Here is an 18,130-nt window from a genome sequence, read left to right as displayed (position 1 = left end):
TTCCTTTGAAAGAGCCTTAAGCTACTTGGAAGCATTAGGAAGAAACTCACATGCGTTTCTCTGAAAGAGAAGCAGTCTGTTCCAACACTTCAATTCACTGTGCGAAGTGAATGGAGTGTTGCCTCACTTTCTAAATGCTGTCCTTTCAGAGAAAATCACTTTCCATTGAAAGTGCCTTAAACTACTTTCAAGCATTCACAAAAAACTCACATGAGTTTCTCTGAAAGAGAAGCAGTCTGTTCCAACACTTCAATTCACTGTGCGAAGTGAATGGAGTGTTGCTTCACTTTCTAAATTCTGTCCTTTCAGAGAAAATCACTTTCCATTGAAAGTGCCTTAAACTACTTTCAAGCATTCAAAAAAACTCACATGCGTTTCTCTGAAAGAGAAGCAGTCTGTTCCAACACTTCAATTCACTGTACAAAGTGAATGGAGTGTTGCTTCACTTTCTAAATGCTGTCCTTTCAGAGAAAATCACTTTCCTTTGAAAGTGCCATAAGCTACTTGCAAGCATTAGGAAGAAACTCACATGCGTTTCTCTGAAAGAGAAGCAGTCTGTTCCAACACTTCAATTCACTGTGTGAAGTGAATGAAGTGTTGCCTCACTTTCTAAATGCTGTTCTTTCAGAGAAAATCACTTTCCTTTGAAAGTGCCTTAAGCTACTTACAAGCATTTAACAGAAACTCACATGCGTTTCTCTGAAAGAGAAGCAGTCTATTCCAACACTTCAATTCACTGTGCGAAGTGAATGGAGTGTTGCTTCACTTTCTAAATGCTGTTCTTTCAGAGAAAATCACTTTCCTTTGAAAGTGCCTTAAGCTACTTGCAAGCATTAGGAAGAAACTCACATACGTTTCTCTGAAAGAGAAGCAGTCTGTTCCAACACTTCAATTCACTGTGCGAAGTGAATGGAATGTTGCTTCACTTTCTAAATTCTGTCCTCCCAGAGAAAATCACTTTCCATTGAAAGTGCCTTAAACTACTTTCAAGCATTCAAAAAAACTCACATGCGTTTCTCTGAAAGAGAAGCAGTCTGTTCCAACACTTCAATTCACTGTACAAAGTGAAAGGAGTGTTGCTTCACTTTCTAAATGCTGTCCTTTCAGAGAAAATCACTTTCCTTTGAAAGAGCCTTAAGCTACTTTGAAGCATTAGGAAGAAACTCACATGCGTTTTTCTGAAAGAGAAGCAGTCTGTTCCAACACTTCAATTCACTGTGCGAAGTGAATGGAGTGTTGCCTCACTTTCTAAATGCTGTCCTTTCAGAGAAAATCACGTTCCTTTGAAAATGCCTTAAGCTACTTACAATCATTCACCAGAAACTGACATGTGTTTCTCTGAAAGAGAAGCAATCTGTTCCAACACTTCAATTCACTGTGCAAAGTGAATGGAGTGTTGCCTCACTTTCGAAATGCTGCCCTTTCAGAGAAAATCACTTTCCTTTGAAAGTGCCTTAAGCTACTTACAAGCATTCAACAGAAACTCACATGCATTTCTCTGAAAGAGAAGCAGTCTGTTCCAACACTTCAATTCACTGTACGAAGTGAATGGAGTGTTGCTTCACTTTCTAAATTCTGTCCTTTCAGAGAAAATCACTTTCCATTGAAAGTGCCTTAAACTACTTTCAAGCATTCAAAAAAACTCACATGCGTTTCTCTGAAAGAGAAGCAGTCTGTTCCAACACTTCAATTCACTGTACAAAGTGAATGGAGTGTTGCTTCACTTTCTAAATGCTGTTCTTTCAGACAAAATCACTTTCCTTTGAAAGTGCCTTAAGCTACTTGCAAGCATTAGGAAGAAACTCACATGCGTTTCTCTGAAAGAGAAGCAGTCTGTTCCAACACTTCAATTCACTGTGCGAAGTGAATGGAGTGTTGCTTCACTTTCTAAATGCTGTCCTTTCAGAGAAAATCACTTTCCTTTGAAAGAGCCTTAAGCTACTTGGAAGCATTAGGAAGAAACTCACATGCGTTTCTCTGAAAGAGAAGCAGTCTGTTCCAACACTTCAATTCACTGTGCGAAGTGAATGGAGTGTTGCCTCACTTTCTAAATGCTGTCCTTTCAGAGAAAATCACTTTCCATTGAAAGTGCCTTAAACTACTTTCAAGCATTCACAAAAAACTCACATGAGTTTCTCTGAAAGAGAAGCAGTCTGTTCCAACACTTCAATTCACTGTGCGAAGTGAATGGAGTGTTGCTTCACTTTCTAAATTCTGTCCTTTCAGAGAAAATCACTTTCCATTGAAAGTGCCTTAAACTACTTTCAAGCATTCAAAAAAACTCACATGCGTTTCTCTGAAAGAGAAGCAGTCTGTTCCAACACTTCAATTCACTGTACAAAGTGAAAGGAGTGTTGCTTCACTTTCTAAATGCTGTTCTTTCAGAGAAAATCACTTTCCTTTGAAAGTGCCTTAAGCTACTTGCAAGCATTAGGAAGAAACTCACATGCGTTTCTCTGAAAGAGTAGCAGTCTGTTCCAACATTTCAATTTACTGTGCGAAGTGAATGGAGTGTTGATTCACTTTCTAAATTCTGTCCTCTCAGAGAAAATCACTTTCCATTGAAAGTGCCTTAAACTACTTTCAAGCATTCAAAAAAACTCACATGCGTTTCTCTGAAAGAGAAGCAGTCTGTTCCAACACTTCAATTCACTGTACAAAGTGAAAGGAGTGTTGCTTCACTTTCTAAATGCTGTCCTTTCAGAGAAAATCACTTTCCTTTGAAAGAGCCTTAAGCTACTTGGAAGCATTAGGAAGAAACTCACATGCGTTTCTCTGAAAGAGAAGCAGTCTGTTCCAACACTTCAATTCACTGTGCGAAGTGAATGGAGTGTTGCCTCACTTTCTAAATGCTGTCCTTTCAGAGAAAATCACGTTCCTTTGAAAATGCCTTAAGCTACTTACAAGCATTCACCAGAAACTCACATGTGTTTCTCTGCAAGAGAAGCAATCTGTTCCAACACTTCAATTCACTGTGTGAAGTGAATGGAGTGTTGCCTCACTTTCTAAATGCTGTTCTTTCAGAGAAAATCACTTTCCTTTGAAAGTGCCTTAAGCTACTTACAAGCATTTAACAGAAACTCACATGCGTTTCTCTGAAAGAGAAGCAGTCTATTCCAACACTTCAATTCACTGTGCGAAGTGAATGGAGTGTTGCTTCACTTTCTAAATGCTGTTCTTTCAGAGAAAATCACTTTCCTTCGAAAGTGCCTTAAGCAACTTGAAAGCATTCACAAGAAACACTAATGAGTTTCTATGAAAGAGATGTACTCTGTTCCAACACTTCAATTCACTGCACGAAGGGAATGGAGTGTTGCTTCACTTTCTAAATGCTGTCCTTTCAGAGAAAATCACTTTCCTTTGAAAGTGCCTTAAGCTACTTACAAGCATTCACCAGAAACTCACATGCGTTTCTCTGAAAGAGAAGCAGTCTGTTCCAACACTTCATTTCACTGTGCGAAGTGAATGGAGTGTTGCTTCACTTTCTAAATGCTGTCCTTTCAGAGAAAATCACTTTCCTTTGAAAGTGCCTTAAGCTACTTACAAGCATTTAACAGAAACTCACATACGTTTCTCTGAAAGAGAAGCAGTCTATTCCAACACTTCAATTCACTGTCCGAAGTGAATGGAGTGTTGCTTCACTTTCTAAATGCTGTTCTTTCAGAGAAAATCACTTTCCTTTGAAAGTGCCTTAAGCTACTTGCAAGCATTAGGAAGAAACTCACTTGCGTTTCTCTGAAAGAGAAGCAGTCTGTTCCAGCACTTCAATTCACTGTGCGAAGTGAAAGGAGTGTTGCTTCACTTTCTAAATGCTGTACTTTCAGAAAAAATCACTTTCCTTTGAAAGTGCCTTAAGCAACTTGCAAGCATTCACAAGAAACACTAATGCGTTTCTATGAAAGAGAAGCACTCTGTTCCAATACTTCAATTCACTGCACGAAGGGAATGGAGTGCTGCTTCACTTTCTAAATGCTGTCCTTTCAGAGAAAATCACTTTCCTTTGAAAGTGCCTTAAGCTACTTACAAGCATTCACCAGAAACTCACATGCGTTTCTCTGAAAGAGAAGCAGTCTGTTCCAACACTTCAATTCACGGTGCGAAGTGAATGAAGTGTTGCTTCACTTTCTAAATGCTGTCCTCTCAGAGAAAATCACTTTCCTTTGAAAGTGCCATAAGCTACTTGCAAGCATTAGGGAGAAACTCACATGCGTTTCTCTGAAAGAGAAGCTGTCTGTTCCAACACTTCAATTCACTGTGTGAAGTGAATGGAGTGTTGCCTCACTTTCTAAATGCTGTCCTTTCAGAGAAAATCACTTTCCTTTGAAAGTGCCTTAAGCTACTTACAAGCATTTAACAGAAACTCACATGCGTTTCTCTGAAAGAGAAGCAGTCTATTCCAACACTTCAATTCACTGTGCGAAGTGAATGGAGTGTTGCTTCACTTTCTAAATGCTGTTCTTTCAGAGAAAATCACTTTCCTTTGAAAGTGCCTTAAGCTACTTGCAAGCATTAGGAAGAAACTCACATACGTTTCTCTGAAAGAGAAGCAGTCTGTTCCAACACTTCAATTCACTGTGCGAAGTGAATGGAGTGTTGCTTCACTTTCTAAATTCTGTCCTTCCAGAGAAAATCACTTTCCATTGAAAGTGCCTTAAACTACTTTCAAGCATTCAAAAAAACTCACATGCGTTTCTCTGAAAGAGAAGCACTCTGTTCCAACACTTCAATTCACTGTACAAAGTGAAAGGAGTGTTGCTTCACTTTCTAAATGCTGTCCTTTCAGAGAAAATCACTTTCCTTTGAAAGAGCCTTAAGCTACTTTGAAGCATTAGGAAGAAACTCACATGCGTTTCTCTGAAAGAGAAGCAGTCTGTTCCAACACTTCAATTCACTGTGCGAAGTGAATGGAGTGTTGCCTCACTTTCTAAATGCTGTCCATTCAGAGAAAATCACGTTCCTTTGAAAATGCCTTAAGCTACTTACAAGCATTCACCAGAAACTCACATGTCTTTCTCTGCAAGAGAAGCAATCTGTTCCAACACTTCAATTCACTGTGTGAAGTGAATGGAGTGTTGCCTCACTTTCTAAATGCTGTCCTTTCAGAGAAAATCACTTTCCTTTGAAAGAGCCTTAAGCTACTTGGAAGCATTAGGTAGAAACTCACATGCGTTTCTCTGAAAGAGAAGCAGTCTGTTCCAACACTTCAATTCACTGTGCGAAGTGAATGGAGTGTTGCTTCACTTTCTAAATGCTGTCCTTTCAGAGAAAATCATTTTCCATTGAAAGTGCCTTAAACTACTTTCAAGCATTCAAAAAAACTCACATGCGTTTCTCTGAAAGAGAAGCAGTCTGTTCCAACACTTCAATTCACTGTACAAAGTGAAAGGAGTGTTGCTTCACTTTCAAAATGCTGTCCTTTCAGAGAAAATCACTTTCCTTTGAAAGTGCCTTAAGCAACTTGCAAGCATTCACAAGAAACACTAATGCGTTTCTATGAAAGAGAAGCACTCTGTTCCAATACTTCAATTCACTGCACGAAGGGAATGGAGTGTTGCTTCACTTTCTAAATGCTGTCCTTTCAGAGAAAATCACTTTCCTTTGAAAGTGCCTTAAGCTACTTACAAGCATTCACCAGAAACTCACATGCGTTTCTCTGAAAGAGAAGCAGTCTGTTCCAACACTTCAATTCACTGTGCGAAGTGAATGGAGTGTTGCTTCACTTTCTAAATGCTGTCCTTTCAGAGAAAATTACTTCCCTTTGAAAGTGCCTTAAACTACTTTCAAGCATTCACAAAAAACTCACATGCGTTTCTCTGAAAGAGAAGCAGTCTGTTCCAACACTTCAATTCACTGTACAAAGTGAATGGAGTGTTGCTTCACTTTCTAAATGCTGTCCTTTCAGAGAAAATCACTTTCCTTTGAACGTGCCATAAGCTACTTGCAAGCATTAGGAAGAAACTCACATGCGTTTCTCTGAAAGAGAAGCAGTCTGTTCCAACACTTCAATTCACTGTGTGAAGTGAATGGAGTGTTGCCTCACTTTCTAAATGCTGTCCTTTCAGAGAAAATCACTTTCCTTTGAAAGTGCCTTAAGCTACTTACAAGCATTTAACAGAAACTCACATGCGTTTCTCTGAAAGAGAAGCAGTCTATTCCAACACTTCAATTCACTGTGCGAAGTGAATGGAGTGTTGCTTCACTTTCTAAATGCTGTTCTTTCAGAGAAAATCACTTTCCTTTGAAAGTGCCTTAAGCAACTTGCAAGCATTCACAAGAAACACTAATGCGTTTCTATGAAAGAGATGTACTCTGTTCCAACACTTCAATTCACTGCACGAAGGGAATGGAGTGTTGCTTCACTTTCTAAATGCTGTCATTTCAGAGAAAATCACTTTCCTTTGAAAGTGCCTTAAGCTACTTACAAGCATTCACCAGAAACTCACATGCGTTTCTCTGAAAGAGAAGTAGTCTGTTCCAACACTTCATTTCACTGTGCGAAGTGAATGGAGTGTTGCTTCACTTTCTAAATGCTGTCCTTTCAGAGAAAATCACTTTCCTTTGAAAGTGCCTTAAGCTACTTACAAGCATTTAACAGAAACTCACATACGTTTCTCTGAAAGAGAAGCAGTCTATTCCAACACTTCAATTCACTGTCCGAAGTGAATGGAGTGTTGCTTCACTTTCTAAATGCTGTTCTTTCAGACAAAATCACTTTCCTTTGAAAGTGCCTTAAGCTACTTGCAAGCATTAGGAAGAAACTCACTTGCGTTTCTCTGAAAGAGAAGCAGTCTGTTCCAACACTTCAATTCACTGTGCGAAGTTAATGGAGTGTTGCTTCACTTTCTAAATGCTGTCCTTTCAGAGAAAATCACTTTCCTTTGAAAGTGCCTTAAGCAACTTGCAAGCATTCACAAGAAACACTAATGCGTTTCTATGAAAGAGAAGCACTCTGTTCCAATACTTCAATTCACTGCACGAAGGGAATGGAGTGCTGCTTCACTTTCTAAATGCTGTCCTTTCAGAGAAAATCACTTTCCTTTGAAAGTGCCTTAAGCTACTTACAAGCATTCACCAGAAACTCACATGCGTTTCTCTGAAAGAGAAGCAGTCTGTTCCAACACTTCAATTCACTGTGCGAATGAATGGAGTGTTGCTTCACTTTCTAAATGCTGTCCTTTCAGAGAAAATCACTTTCCTTTGAAAGTGCCTTAAACTACTCTCAAGCATTCACAAAAAAATCACATGCGTTTCTCTGAAAGAGAAGCAGTCTGTTCCAACACTTCAATTCACTGTACAAAGTGAATGGAGTGTTGCTTCACTTTCTAAATGCTGTCCTCTCAGAGAAAATCACTTTCCTTTGAAAGTGCCATAAGCTACTTGCAAGCATTAGGGAGAAACTCACATGCGTTTCTCTGAAAGAGAAGCTGTCTGTTCCAACACTTCAATTCACTGTGTGAAGTGAATGAAGTGTTGCCTCACTTTCTAAAGACTGTCCTTTCAGAGAAAATCACTTTCCTTTGAATGTGCCTTAAGCTACTTACAAGCATTTAACAGAAACTCACATGCGTTTCTCTGAAAGAGAAGCAGTCTATTCCAACACTTCAATTCACTGTGCGAAGTGAATGGAGTGTTGCTTCACTTTCTAAATGCTGTTCTTTCAGAGAAAATCACTTTCCTTTTAAAGTGCCTTAAGCTACTTGCAAGCATTAGGAAGAAACTCACATGCGTTTCTCTGAAAGAGAAGCAGTCTGTACCAACACTTCAATTCACTGTGCGAAGTGAATGGAGTGTTGCTTCACTTTCTAAATTCTGTCCTTTCAGAGAAAATCACTTTCCATTGAAAGTGCCTTAAACTACTTTCAAGCATTCAAAAAAAACTCACATGCGTTTCTCTGAAAGAGAAGCAGTCTGTTCCAACACTTCAATTCACTGTACAAAGTGAAAGGAGTGTTGCTTCACTTTCTAAATGCTGTCCTTTCAGAGAAAATCACTTTCCTTTGAAAGTGCCTTAAGCAACTTGCAAGCATTCACAAGAAACACAAATGCGTTTCTATGAAAGAGATGCACTCTGTTCCAACACTTCAATTCACTGCACGAAGGGAATGGAGTGTTGCTTCACTTTCTAAATGCTGTCCTTTCAGAGAAAATCACTTTCCTTTGAAAGTGCCTTAAGCTACTTACAAGCATTCACCAGAAACTCACATGCGTTTCTCTGAAATAGAAGCAGTCTGTTCCAACACTTCATTTCACTGTGCGAAGTGAATGGAGTGTTGCTTCACTTTCTAAATGCTGTCCTTTCAGAGAACATCACTTTCCTTTGAAAGAGCCTTAAGCTACTTGGAAGCATTAGGAAGAAACTCACATGCGTTTCTCTGAAAGAGAAGCAGTCTGTTAAAACACTTCAATTCACTGTGCGAAGTGAATGGAGTGTTGCCTCACTTTCTAAATGCTGTCCTTTCAGAGAAAATCACTTTCCATTGAAAGTGCCTTAAACTACTTTCAAGCATTCACAAAAAACTCACATGTGTTTCTCTGAAAGAGAAGCAGTCTGTTCCAACACTTCAATTCACTGTGCGAAGTGAATGGAGTGTTGCTTCACTTTCTAAATGCTGTCCTTTCAGAGAAAATCCCTTTCCTTTGAATGTGCCTTAAGCTACATACAAGCATTCAACAGAAACTCACATGCATTTCTCTGAAAGAGAAGCAATCTGTTCCAACACTTCAATTCTCTGTGCGAAGTGAATGGAGTGTTGCTTCACTTTCTAAATCCTGTCCTTTCAGAGAAAATCACTTTCCTTTGAAAGTGCCTTAAGCTACTTGCAAGCATTCACAAGAAACACTAATGCGTTTCTATGAAAGAGAAGCACTCTGTTCCATCACTTCAATTCATTGCGCGAAGGGAATGGAATGTTGCTTTACTTTCTAAATGCTGTCCTTTCAGAGAAAATCACTTTCCTTTGAAAGTGCCTTAAGCAACTTGCAAGCATTCACAAGAAACACTAATGCCTTTCTATGAAAGAGAAGCACTCTGTTCCAATACATCAATTCACTGCACGAAGGGAATGGAGTGTTGCTTCACTTTCTAAATGCTGTCCTTTCAGAGAAAATCACTTTCCTTTGAAAGTGCCTTAAGCTACTTACAAGCATTCACCAGAAACTCACATGCGTTTCTCTGAAAGAGAAGCAGTCTGTTCCAACACTTCAATTCACTGTGCGATGTGAATGGAGTGTTGCTTCACTTTCTAAATGCTGTCCTTTCAGAGAAAATCACTTTCCTTTGAAAGTGCCATAAGCTACTTGCAAGCATTAGGAAGAAACTCACATGCGTTTCTCTGAAAGAGAAGCAGTCTGTTCCAACAGTTCAATTCACTGTGTGAAGTGAATGGAGTGTGGCCTCACTTTCTAAATGCTGTCCTTTCAGAGAAAATCACTTTCCTTTGAAAGTGCCTTAAGCTACTTACAAGCATTTAACAGAAACTCACATGCGTTTCTCTGAAAGAGAAGCAGTCTATTCCAACACTTCAATTCACTGTGCGAAGTGAATGGAGTGTTGCTTCACTTTCTAAATGCTGTTCTTTCAGAGAAAATCACTTTCCTTTGAAAGTGCCTTAAGCAACTTGCAAGCATTCACAAGAAACACTAATGCGTTTCTATGAAAGAGATGTACTCTGTTCCAACACTTCAATTCACTGCACGAAGGGAATGGAGTGTTGCTTCACTTTCTAAATGCTGTCATTTCAGAGAAAATCACTTTCCTTTGAAAGTGCCTTAAGCTACTTACAAGCATTCACCAGAAACTCACATGCGTTTCTCTGAAAGAGAAGTAGTCTGTTCCAACACTTCATTTCACTGTGCGAAGTGAATGGAGTGTTGCTTCACTTTCTAAATGCTGTCCTTTCAGAGAAAATCACGTTCCTTTGAAAGTGCCTTAAGCTACTTACAAGCATTTAACAGAAACTCACATACGTTTCTCTGAAAGAGAAGCAGTCTATTCCAATACTTCAATTCACTGTCCGAAGTGAATGGAGTGTTACTTCACTTTCTAAATGCTGTTCTTTCAGAGAAAATCACTTTCCTTTGAAAGTGCCTTAAGCTACTTGCAAGCATTAGGAAGAAACTCACTTGCGTTTCTCTGAAAGAGAAGCAGTCTGTTCCAACACTTCAATTCACTGTGCGAAGTGAATGGAGTGTTGCTTCACTTTCTAAATGCTGTCCTTTCAGAGAAAATCACTTTCCTTCGAAAGAGCCTTAAGCTACTAGGAAGCATTAGGAAGAAACTCACATGCGTTTCTCTGAAAGAGAAGCAGTCTGTTCCAACACTTCAATTCACTGTGCGAAGTGAATGGAGTGTTGCTTCACTTTCTAAATACTGTCCATTCAGAGAAAATCACTTTCCATTGAAAGTGCCTTAAACTACTTTCAAGCATTGAAAAAAACTCACATGCGTTTCTCTGAAAGAGAAGCAGTCTGTTCCAACACTTCAATTCACTGTACAAAGTGAAAGGAGTGTTGCTTCACTTTCTAAATGCTGTACTTTCAGAGAAAATCACTTTCCTTTGAAAGTGCCTTAAGCAACTTGCAAGCATTCACAAGAAACACTAATGCGTTTCTATGAAAGAGAAGCACTCTGTTCCAATACTTCAATTCACTGCACGAAGGGAATGGAGTGCTGCTTCACTTTCTAAATGCTGTCCTTTCAGAGAAAATCACTTTCCTTTGAAAGTGCCTTAAGCTACTTACAAGCATTCACCAGAAACTCACATGCGTTTCTCTGAAAGAGAAGCAGTCTGTTCCAACACTTCAATTCACTGTGCGAATGAATGGAGTGTTGCTTCACTTTCTAAATGCTGTCCTTTCAGAGAAAATCACTTTCCTTTGAAAGTGCCTTAAACTACTCTCAAGCATTCACAAAAAAATCACATGCGTTTCTCTGAAAGAGAAGCAGTCTGTTCCAACACTTCAATTCACTGTACAAAGTGAATGGAGTGTTGCTTCACTTTCTAAATGCTGTCCTCTCAGAGAAAATCACTTTCCTTTGAAAGTGCCATAAGCTACTTGCAAGCATTAGGGAGAAACTCACATGCGTTTCTCTGAAAGAGAAGCTGTCTGTTCCAACACTTCAATTCACTGTGTGAAGTGAATGGAGTGTTGCCTCACTTTCTAAATGCTGTCCTTTCAGAGAAAATCACTTTCCTTTGAATGTGCCTTAAGCTACTTACAAGCATTTAACAGAAACTCACATGCGTTTCTCTGAAAGAGAAGCAGTCTATTCCAACACTTCAATTCACTGTGCGAAGTGAATGGAGTGTTGCTTCACTTTCTAAATGCTGTTCTTTCAGAGAAAATCACTTTCCTTTTAAAGTGCCTTAAGCTACTTGCAAGCATTAGGAAGAAACTCACATGCGTTTCTCTGAAAGAGAAGCAGTCTGTACCAACACTTCAATTCACTGTGCGAAGTGAATGGAGTGTTGCTTCACTTTCTAAATTCTGTCCTTTCAGAGAAAATCACTTTCCATTGAAAGTGCCTTAAACTACTTTCAAGCATTCAAAAAAAACTCACATGCGTTTCTCTGAAAGAGAAGCAGTCTGTTCCAACACTTCAATTCACTGTACAAAGTGAAAGGAGTGTTGCTTCACTTTCTAAATGCTGTCCTTTCAGAGAAAATCACTTTCCTTTGAAAGTGCCTTAAGCAACTTGCAAGCATTCACAAGAAACACAAATGCGTTTCTATAAAAGAGATGCACTCTGTTCCAACACTTCAATTCACTGCACGAAGGGAATGGAGTGTTGCTTCACTTTCTAAATGCTGTCCTTTCAGAGAAAAACACTTTCCTTTGAAAGTGCCTTAAGCTACTTACAAGCATTCACCAGAAACTCACATGCGTTTCTCTGAAATAGAAGCAGTCTGTTCCAACACTTCATTTCACTGTGCGAAGTGAATGGAGTGTTGCTTCACTTTCTAAATGCTGTCCTTTCAGAGAACATCACTTTCCTTTGAAAGAGCCTTAAGCTACTTGGAAGCATTAGGAAGAAACTCACATGCGTTTCTCTGAAAGAGAAGCAGTCTGTTAAAACACTTCAATTCACTGTGCGAAGTGAATGGAGTGTTGCCTCACTTTCTAAATGCTGTCCTTTCAGAGAAAATCACTTTCCTTTGAAAGTGCCTTAAGCTACTTTCTAGCATTCACAGGAAACACACATGCGTTTCTCTGAAAGAGAAGGAGTCTGTTCCAACACTTCAATTCACTGTGCGAAGTGAATGGAATGTTACTTCACTTTCTAAATGCTGTCCTTTCCGAGAAAATCACGTTCCTTTGAAAATGCCTTAAGATACAAGCATTTAACAGAAACTCACATGTGTTTCTCTGAAAGAGAAGCTGTCTGTTCCAACACTTCAATTCACTGTGCGAAGTGAATGGAGTGTTGCTTCACTTTCTAAATGCTGTCCATTCAGAGAAAATCCATTTCCTTTGAATGTGCCTTAAGCTACTTACAGGCATTCAACAGAAACTCACATGCATTTCTCTGAAAGAGAAGCAATCTGTTCCAACACTTCAATTATCTGTGCGAAGTGAATGGAGTGTTGCTTCACTTTCTAAATCCTGTCCTTTCAGAGAAAATCACTTTCTTTGAAAGTGCCTTAAGCTACTTGCAAGCATTCACAAGAAACACTAATGCGTTTCTATGAAAAGGAAGCAGTCTGTTCCAACACTTCAATTCATTGCGCGAGGGGAATGGAGTGTTGCTTTACTTTCTAAATGCTGTCATTTCAGAGAAAATCACTTTCCTTTGAAAGAGCCTTGAGCTACTTATAAGCATTCAACAGAAAATCAGATGCATTTCTCTGAAAGAGAAGCAGTCTGTTCCAACACTTCAATTCACTGTGCGAAGTGAATGGAATGTTTCTTCACTTTCTAAATGCTGTCCTTTCAGAGAAAGTCACTTTCCTTTGAAAGTGCCTTAAGCTACTTTCTAGCATTCACAGGAAACACACATGCGTTTCTCTGAAAGAGAAGCAGTCTGTTCCAACACTTCAATTCACTGTGCGAAGTGAATGGAGTGTTGCTTCACTTTCTAAATTCTGTCCTTTCAGAGAAAATCACTTTCCATTGAAAGTGCCTTAAACTACTTTCAAGCATTCAAAAAAACTCACATGCGTTTCTGTGAAAGAGAAGCAGTCTGTTCCAACACTTCAATTCACTGTACAAAGTGAAAGGAGTGTTGCTTCACTTTCTAAATGCTGTCCTTTCAGAGAAAATCACTTTCCTTTGAAAGTGCCTTAAGCAACTTGCAAGCATTCACAAGAACCACTAATGGGTTTCTATGAAAGAGAAGCACTCTGTTCCAATACTTCAATTCACTGCACGAAGGGAATGGAGTGTTGCTTCACTTTCTAAATGCTGTCCTTTCAGAGAAAATCACTTTCCTTTGAAAGTGCCTTAAGCTACTTACAAGCATTCACCAGAAACTCACATGCGTTTCTCTGAAAGAGAAGCAGGCTGTTCCAACACTTCAATTCATTGCGCGAGGGGAATGGAGTGTTGCTTTACTTTCTAAATGCTGTCCTTTCAGAGAAAATCACTTTCCTTTGAAAGAGCCTTGAGCTACTTACAAGCATTCAACAGAAACTCACATGCATTTCTCTGAAAGAGAAGCAGTCTGTTCCAACACTTCAATTCACTGTGCTAAGTGAATGGAATGTTACTTCACTTTCCAAATGCTGTCCTTTCAGAGAAAATCACTTTCCTTTGAAAGTGCCTTAAGCTACTTTCTAGCATTCACAGGAAACACACATGCGTTTCTCTGAAAGAGAAGCAGTCTGTTCCAACACTTCAATTCACTGTGCGAAGTGAATGGAATGTTATTTCACTTTCTAAATGCTGTCCTTTCCGAGAAAATCACGTTCCTTTGAAAATGCCTTAAGATACTTACAAGCATTTAACAGAAACTCACATGTGTTTCTCTGAAAGAGAAGCAATCTGTTCCAACACTTCAATTCACTGTACAAAGTGAAAGGTGTGTTGCTTCACTTTCTAAATGCTGTCCTTTCAGAGAAAATCACTTTCCTTTGAAAGTGCCTTAAGCAACTTGCAAGCATTCACAAGAAACACTAATGCGTTTCTATGAAAGAGAAGCACTCTGTTCCAACACTTCAATTCAATGCACGAAGAAAATGGAGTGTTGCTTCACTTTCTAAATGCTGTCCTTTCAGAGAAAATCACTTTCCTTTGCAAGAGCCTTAAGCTCTTTGCAAGCATTAGGAAGAAACTCACATGCGTTTCTCTGAAAGAGAAGCATTCTGTTCCAACACTTCAATTCATTGTGCGAAGTGAATGGAGTGTTGCCTCACTTTCTAAATGCTGTCCTTTCAGAGAAAATCACTTTCCTTTGCAAGAGCCTTAAGCTCTTTGCAAGCATTAGGAAGAAACTCACATGCGTTTCTCTGAAAGAGAAGCAGTCTGTTCCAACACTTCAATTCACTGTGCGAAGTGAATGGAGTGTTGCCTCACTTTCTAAATGCTGTCCTTTCAGAGAAAATCACTTTCCATTGAAAGTGATTTAAACTGCTTTCAAGCATTGACAAAAAACTAACATGCGTTTCTCTGAAAGAGAAGCAGTCTGTTCCAACACTTCCATTCACTGTGCGAAGTGAATGGAGTGTTGCTTCACTTTCTAAATGCTGTCCTTTCAGAGAAAATCCCTTTCCTTTAAATGTGCCTTAAGCTACTTACAAGCATTCAACAGAAACTCACATGCATTTCTCTGAAAGAGAAGCAATCTGTTTCAACACTTCAATTCTCTGTGCGAAGTGAATGGAGTGTTGCTTCACTTTCTAAATCCTGTCCTTTCAGAGAAAATCACTTTCCTTTGAAAGTGCCTTAAGCTACTTGCAAGCATTCACAAGAAACACTAATGCGTTTCTATGAAAGAGAAGCAGTCTCTTCCAACACTTCAATTCATTGCGCGAGAGGAATGGAGTGTTGCTTTACTTTCTAAATGTTGTCCTTTCAGAGAAAATCACTTTCCTTTGAAAGAGCCTTGAGCTACTTACAAGCATTCAACAGAAAATCACATGCATTTCTCTGAAAGAGAAGCAGTCTGTTCCAACACTTCAATTCACTGTGCGAAGTGAATGGAATGTTACTTCACTTTCTAAATGCTGTCCTTTCAGAGAAAATCACTTTCATTTGAAAGTGCCTTAAGCTACTTTCTAGCATTCACAGGAAACACACATGCGTTTCTCTGAAAGAGAAGCAGTCTGTTCCAACACTTCAATTCACTGTGCGAAGTGAATGGAGTGTTGCTTCACTTTCTAAATGCTGTCCTTTCAGAGAAAATCACTTTCCTTTGAAAGTGCCTTAAGCTACTTGAAAGCATTCACAAGGAACACTAATGCGTTTCTATGAAAGAGAAGCAGTCTGTTCCAACACTTATATTCACTGTGCGAAGTGAATGGAATGTTACTTCACTTTCTAAATGCTGTCCTTTCAGAGAAAATCACTTTCCTTTGAAAGTGCCTTAAGCTCCTTCCTAGCATTCACAGGAAACACACATGCGTTACTCTGAAAGGGAAGCAGTCTGTTCCAACACTTCAATTCACTGTGCGAAGTGAATGGAATATTACTTCACTTTCTAAATGCTGTCCTTTCGGAGAAAATCACGTTCCTTTGAAAATGCCTTAAGCTACTTACAAGCATTCACCAGAAACTCACATGTGTTTCTCTGAAAGAGAAGCAATCTGTTCCAACACTTCAATTCACTGTGCGAAGTGAATGGAGTGTTGCCTCACTTTCTAAATGCTGTCCTTTCAGAGAAAATCACTTTCCTTTGAAAGTGCCTTAAGCTACTTACAAGCATTCAACAGAAACTCACACACATTTCTCTGAAAGAGAAGCAGTCTGTTCCAACACTTCAATTCACTGTGCAAAGTGAATGGAGTGTTGCTTCACTTTCTAAATTCTGTCCTTTCAGAGAAAATCACTTTCCATTGAAAGTGCCTTAAACTACTTTCAAGCATTCAAAAAAACTCACATGCGTTTCTCTGAAAGAGAAGCAGTCTGTTCCAACACTTCAATTCACTGTGCGAAGTGAATGGAATGTTACTTCACTTTCTAAATGCTGTCCTTTCCGAGAAAATCACGTTCCTTTGAAAATGCCTTAAGATACTTACAAGCATTTAACAGAAACTCACATGTGTTTCTCTGAAAGAGAAGCAATCTGTTCCAACACTTCAATTCACTGTACAAAGTGAAAGGAGTGTTGCATCACTTTCTAAATGCTGTTCTTTTCAGAGAAAATCACTTTCCTTTGAAAGTGCCTTAAGCAACTTGCAAGCATTCACAAGAAACACTAATGCGTTTCTATGAAAGAGAAGCAGTCTGTTCCAACACTTCAATTCACTGTACAAAGTGAAAGGAGTGTTGCTTCACTTTCTAAATGCTGTCCTTTCAGAGAAAATCACTTTCCTTTGAAAGTGCCTTAAGCAACTTGCAAGCATTCAAGGAAACACTAATGCGTTTCTATGAAAGAGAAGCACTCTGTTCCAACACTTCAATTCACTGCACGAAGGGAATGGAGTGTTGCTTCACTTTCTAAATGCTGTCCTTTCAGAGAAAATCACTTTCCTTTGAAAGTGCCTTAAGCTACTTACAAGCATTCACCAGAAACTCACATGCGTTTCTCTGAAATAGAAGCAGTCTGTTCCAACACTTCATTTCACTGTGCGAAGTGAATGGAGTGTTGCTTCACTTTCTAAATGCTGTCCTTTCAGAGAACATCACTTTCCTTTGAAAGAGCCTTAAGCTACTTGGAAGCATTAGGAAGAAACTCACATGCGTTTCTCTGAAAGAGAAGCAGTCTGTTAAAACACTTCAATTCACTGTGCGAAGTGAATGGAGTGTTGCCTCACTTTCTAAATGCTGTCCTTTCAGAGAAAATCACTTTCCATTGAAAGTGCCTTAAACTACTTTCAAGCATTCACAAAAAACTCACATGTGTTTCTCTGAAAGAGAAGCAGTCTGTTCCAACACTTCAATTCACTGTGCGAAGTGAATGGAGTGTTGCTTCACTTTCTAAATGCTGTCCTTTCAGAGAAAATCCCTTTCCTTTGAATGTGCCTTAAGCTACATACAAGCATTCAACAGAAACTCACATGCATTTCTCTGAAAGAGAAGCAATCTGTTCCAACACTTCAATTCTCTGTGCGAAGTGAATGGAGTGTTGCTTCACTTTCTAAATCCTGTCCTTTCAGAGAAAATCACTTTCCTTTGAAAGTGCCTTAAGCTACTTGCAAGCATTCACAAGAAACACTAATGCGTTTCTATGAAAGAGAAGCACTCTGTTCCATCACTTCAATTCATTGCGCGAAGGGAATGGAATGTTGCTTTACTTTCTAAATGCTGTCCTTTCAGAGAAAATCACTTTCCTTTGAAAGTGCCTTAAGCAACTTGCAAGCATTCACAAGAAACACTAATGCCTTTCTATGAAAGAGAAGCACTCTGTTCCAATACATCAATTCACTGCACGAAGGGAATGGAGTGTTGCTTCACTTTCTAAATGCTGTCCTTTCAGAGAAAATCACTTTCCTTTGAAAGTGCCTTAAGCTACTTACAAGCATTCACCAGAAACTCACATGCGTTTCTCTGAAAGAGAAGCAGTCTGTTCCAACACTTCAATTCACTGTGCGATGTGAATGGAGTGTTGCTTCACTTTCTAAATGCTGTCCTTTCAGAGAAAATCACTTTCCTTTGAAAGTGCCATAAGCTACTTGCAAGCATTAGGAAGAAACTCACATGCGTTTCTCTGAAAGAGAAGCAGTCTGTTCCAACACTTCAATTCACTGTGTGAAGTGAATGGAGTGTGGCCTCACTTTCTAAATGCTGTCCTTTCAGAGAAAATCACTTTCCTTTGAAAGTGCCTTAAGCTACTTACAAGCATTTAACAGAAACTCACATGCGTTTCTCTGAAAGAGAAGCAGTCTATTCCAACACTTCAATTCACTGTGCGAAGTGAATGGAGTGTTGCTTCACTTTCTAAATGCTGTTCTTTCAGAGAAAATCACTTTCCTTTGAAAGTGCCTTAAGCAACTTGCAAGCATTCACAAGAAACACTAATGCGTTTCTATGAAAG

This window comes from Myodes glareolus, chromosome 11 (assembly GCF_982192425.1).
Source record: "Myodes glareolus chromosome 11, mMyoGla1.1, whole genome shotgun sequence".
Classification (NCBI taxonomy): Eukaryota; Metazoa; Chordata; class Mammalia; order Rodentia; family Cricetidae; genus Myodes; species Myodes glareolus.
Note: the sequence above shows the minus strand (reverse complement) of the source record.